General features: G+C 33.0%; 1 non-coding gene across 1 annotated transcript; it reads left to right on the top strand.

Moving 5' to 3' along the window:
• The first annotated feature begins 680 nt into the window (after positions 1-680).
• On the top strand, positions 681-787 carry LOC126010415 (U6 spliceosomal RNA). Its single transcript, XR_007496445.1, has one exon. It is a non-coding gene; the product is annotated as a U6 spliceosomal RNA (small nuclear RNA).
• Positions 788-5631: the final 4844 nt, after the last annotated feature.

Here is a 5631-nt window from a genome sequence, read left to right as displayed (position 1 = left end):
TCAGGGGTTACTCCTGGTAGGAATAACTTCTAGTAGTGCTTTGGGGACCAAATGGGATGCTGGAGATCAAATCTATGTAGGCCATGTGCAAGGCAAACACCCTACCTTCTGTGCTATTATTCTAGCCCCTACATTGATAGATTTAAAGCTATTAAATTTTTAATTATATTGAGTGAATTTATGTATTTTATTGATTAGATAATATCAATTTTCTCATTACACATAAACTAATGGAAAGGTTATTCATATTCATGTGTTTATCTTTATTGTAAGTTTAGCGTGCCAAAATTTGATAGAATAAATTCTAATGAATATTTGTCTAATGAATGATTTCTGTTGCAAAATAAGGTTTGGCTTTAGGGTCACAAGTGACTGTTCTTAGTGTTTGTTTCTGGCTCCAGGTTCAGAGATCTCTGTTGGAGAGTTGGTGGACCAAATGAAATGCTGGGGATGGAACCTGGGATGACTATGTTTAGGGCAATAGCTGTACCTGCTGTAGTCTCTCATATTATGACCAAAATGGAGTTTTAATATAATTTAATTTCTTCACTTTTCTGATTTTTTAATAAAATAATTTCTGTTTTACATAGTTTAATGCTTTTACATTCTCAGTCAAATGTGAAAGAAATTAGAGACTAATAATATAAAGCTTTTCAAGATGACATCAGAAAATACATGTCGTGCTCGCTTCGGCAGCACATATACTAAAATTGGAACGATACAGAGAAGATTAGCATGGCCCCTGCGCAAGGATGACACGCAAATTCGTGAAGCGTTCCATATTTTTAATAAATAAATAAACTAAAAAAAAAAGAAAATACATGTCAATTATCAGGTGACAATATCCATATTAAAGAAAACACTTCATAAAATTTGTCTAATATAAGCATGTCTATAATTTTTCTAGCATTATCCATGCATTAAAACAAGTAGAACAAAAGATGCATTTAATATCAGAAATATTTGCACCACTACTGTGCCTTAAACTAAATGGCAGTAGATGAAGTGATTACTCTTCATGACAATATTTGTGACTACACATTGTGACTACAGAGTTAGAAAAGTGTTTTACATTTGGAGCATTAACACCAATGCAAAGTTTTTCTTTAAATTCATTTATCTTTAAAAAGAAAAATGCATTAGTGTAATAATGTACTTATTTAGAAGTAAATACGAGCTTCTAAAATATGTTATCACCTGTAACTGTTTTAAATATGTCATACTTTCTCATAATTTAATCAATAAAAAAGAAATGCTTTTTCTAGCATTTCTAGCAGCTCTAATCAGTCTTTCTGATAAAGGAAGGATTCAAAAAAACTAGTTGTAGTTAGTAAACTAGAGCATGCTCAGTGCATGAAATCCTGACCCTTTCTCGCCTTGTCATTACAACTAGCTTTGTTAAGACTCAGAGAATTAAAAAAAGGGTGACATTTTGAAAACAACTTATTTCAAAACACAGAAACACAAACCTACAAACACATATTAACATATAAGGCTACCTAGCTGGAAAATTACATGCTAAAGATTCCTGATATGTGGGCAAACATGTAGTCTGTATCTGCATGTGCAACTTTAGCAACCCCCAAATATACTAGTCATATCTAACCCTTATATATGCATACTCTTCACAAGAGCTCACTCCTTATATAATTAATTTCTAATTAAAACTTAGAAATTAATTTTATGGACCACACCCTGTGGCACTGAGGGCTCCTAACTCTGTGCTCAGAAATCGCTACTGGGGGGCTTTAACTTTGCACACAGCCAACCTGGCAGGACATACGGGCTCAGGTGACCATATGGGATGCCCCGCTACTATGCTATCTCTCTGGCCCCAGCCAAGAAACTAATTATATCCCTGAAGAACACCAGTTTCTTTAACCACTCATCTGTTTGGGGGGCACTTATGTCTTTTCTTTTTTTTTTTTTTTTTTTTTTTAGATTTTGACTATTGTAAATAGTACTGCAATGAAAATATGAGTGCTGATATCTTTTCTGAACTCTTGGGTTGCATTATGAGGCGGGGGATCAAGACTGTGTTACTTAGAAGCTCACTTAATAGTTTTTGAATAATAATCATCTTATTTCTCATGGATTTATAACTGGAAAGGTAATTCTGGGGCTTGATGACTGGTTGGTTTTCCTGGGAGTTGACAGTTGCCATCTGCAGCTTGCTTTTAATGGCTTGCAGTTTATGGTTATTTTCCATGTTCATGTTCATGCAGACCCTAGAATGGATAGGTCAGCAACAAGTAGCTGAACACAAGAAACCAAAGTCAAAAGAAACATGTATTTCAACCAGTGGTTGTTGAATAGGTATGTAGATCTTTCTGAGACAGACAAATTTCTACCTCTCTGCTATTATCTCTGCCACTTTTATTAGCCAGAGTTTAAAATACATTATCTTAGGTTCAGGATTGATAAAATTAAGGATACTTGTGCTAATTAAGTCAGAAAAGGTGAAAGTAGAAAGTAAAATGTGATTTTACAGATGTATGACGACACATTACAACTTTGGAAGCCGTGATTATGGAGGTCACTTTAATTTAGATTCTGAATCAACATTTTGACCAGTTTACATATATCATAGCCAGTGTCATATAATTTAGATTCATATTTTTTTGTTAAGAAAGTCATATTTTGTACACAAACTGACAGATAGGAGTTATAGTACAGTAAGTAGAGTATTTGCTTTACATGTGGCTTACTCAGGTTTGATCCCTAGTATCCATATGATCATGAAACCCACCAGGAGTGATACCTTAGTGCAAATCTGGAATAAATTTTGAGACTTTCAGGTGTGGCAAAAAAAACCTAAGGGGAAACAAGAAAGTTACGCACCTCCCTTACTGCTCCAGCAGCACACCCAATAGCCACTGCCATATAAACAATAGCATAGCTTCTCACCTTGGGAGTTATTGGGCCAAGGATTATCCCAGTTGTACAGATGCTGTAACTCTTGAACCAAGTGTTATTCTATGTGTTCACACATTTACACACAACTGTCCCACAATACTAACAACACAGTAGTACCACAGCAAGGAAGATAGGAAAGTAGCATGGAAGCCAATGAAGATCAATAGATAACAAAAACAACAAAATCTTAATGAGCAATAAGTATTGCAGTCAGTATTCAGACAGTGACTAAAATATACCCATTGTGAGATAGAACAGTTTTCACAAACTGACATTTAATGTAATATTTTTGAAAATGTAATTTCCCTCTTTTTAGTGATAATAATATAAAATAAAATATTTTGTGCATGCTAAAGGTCTGACTTGTATAGGTGAGAAATGGGAACAGGGTGGTGGGTATGTCACATCAGTGGTGGTATTAGCATTGGAAGTCCTTGTTTAATTAACCCCTGTTCTGTTTTTAAGTTAGAACACTTAATCTCTATTCACTTTTTCCTCCTTACTACATGACATGATTCTTAAAACTTTTAGAAGTTTACCCTAAAACTCTAAAGTATAGTATTAAACTACAGTAGAAATTAGCACCATCTAGAGCAAATAAATACAGGATTATTTCAGCCATTCTAATTAAGCATCAGTATATTTCTAAACCTTACAATATATTCTATTGCAAGTGCTTTTTATTTCAATATTGATACAACCAGAAATGGAATCCTAGGTTTATAACATTGGTGGCCTTATTCATGTTATTTATCTAAATAAAAACCCAGCTTTTTATTAACCATAATAATAAATGTAAAGTTTTTTTAAAATTATCTTAAATATTAATTGTAGGAAACCCCTCCCAGACTTTAGCTTTTAACTTTGTTGCAAATTCATGACTGTGACTGCAGCCTAGGAAAATTTTCAATGGTTATGAAATAGTATACTGTGCTACTTAATATAATAAAAGAATGCAGCCAAGAATCAGAATGCAGGCTTACTCAAATGATAGTAGCATAATTTCTGAGTAATACAAGCAGTTTGTCAAAATCACGTTAGGAAAAATGTGAGTATGCAGGAATACCCTAGAAAGAATGTTTGTTTTGCACAATTTTCTTCACTATAAGTATGGAAATGAATGGGATAAGTTTCTATGGGGTGGACTACTATGAAACATCAGAGGAAGGCAAGCCTGTGGGAGCAGCTCTTTCTTAAAACTAAAGTACCATCTAGATTCTTACTATGTTTGGTTGCTAGGGGTTAGTTACCCGGTGATTTATAGAATGACTGCAAATATTTTTGAGGTTTTTCATAGTAAATGTATTTTAATGAGCGTATTATTTAGTTAAGTTTGACTATAAGTCCTTTAATCTTTTCATCTGGTTCTAATCAGTCTTGATTTCAACTTACATCTAGCACTTATTAACATGATAAATCTGTTGGTAGAAGCATACTATATTTCTTAAGCTTGAGTGCAGGTTTACATGAGAATTTTCATCAATGATGATAAATGATTGCAGGCATCAAATGAATAAAATATAAATAATGTATACAAAATAAAATATATAAAAAACCTCAGTTTATTAGAGAATATTAAATATTGCTACTAAAATAGAAAATTAGGGGGGTTTTTTTGGAAAGCCTGACATGACTAAATATTTTTAAATGGGTTTCTGAACACAATAATGCTCTCTCTAACCTTTAATTTGAGGTTAGCTTCTGAAATATTAGTGTTTTGTGTATCTCATAAAAAGAAAACTTAATATACTTGTTTTTCTATTATCAGGGATTATACATTTAGGATTTTATCACTTGAGACAGTGATAAACATTAAACAATTCCCATAATTCTCGATTTAATAAGATTACATTATTAAATAAGCATAAAAATAATTGATCTGTAAAAATAAAAGTATACTATAGAGCATTTATGTTAAGATTTTAAACTGAGATGCCTGCCCAATCTGAAGTAGACTTTCACATTTGAAAATTTGTTACTTGAATTTTTAACAGAAAAAGAGAATTTGGACAAAAATATTTGCTTCAAAAATGAAGTATTAACTTTGACACTATTCTAATAATTGAGCCCTTTATAAGTAAATTGAGATAATGGAGACACTATCAATTTGTAAATAGGAAACAATAGTGACAATGTCACTTTACCACTTTTTGTTTTAGGACCACACCCCATGATGCTCAGGGGTTATTAACTCCTGGCTATGTGCTCAGAAATCGCTCCTGGCTTGGGGAACCACATGGGATGGAACGGTGGTCTGTCCTAGGCTAACACGCAAGGCAGACACCTTACACCCTGTGACACCACTCCAGTCCCTAACTTTACCATTTTTTTTTAATTTATTAAAATTTAAAATTCTGACACAAAACTCAATTAGCATTTAATTAAACCAGATTTCATATCATAGCATTATAATTAATAGTATATAATTTTAGTACATATATAATTAATAGTATATAAAGTAATAGCTTCTTTTTTTTAATGCATAATTTTTTTTATTTAAACACCTTGATTACATACATGATTGTGTTTGGGTTTCAGTCATAAAAGGAACACCACCCATCACCAGTGCAACATTCCCATCACCCAAGTCCCAAATCTCCCTCCTCCCCACCCAACCCCCGCCTGTACCCTAAACAGGCTCTACATTTCCCTCATACATTCTCAATATTAGGACAGTTCAAAATGTAGTTATTTCTCTAACTAAACTCATCACTC

Source organism: Suncus etruscus, chromosome 5, assembly GCF_024139225.1.
Source record: "Suncus etruscus isolate mSunEtr1 chromosome 5, mSunEtr1.pri.cur, whole genome shotgun sequence".
Taxonomy (NCBI): Eukaryota; Metazoa; Chordata; class Mammalia; order Eulipotyphla; family Soricidae; genus Suncus; species Suncus etruscus.
The sequence above is the reverse complement of the archived record's forward strand: the minus strand, read 5'-3'. Positions and strand labels throughout refer to the sequence as shown.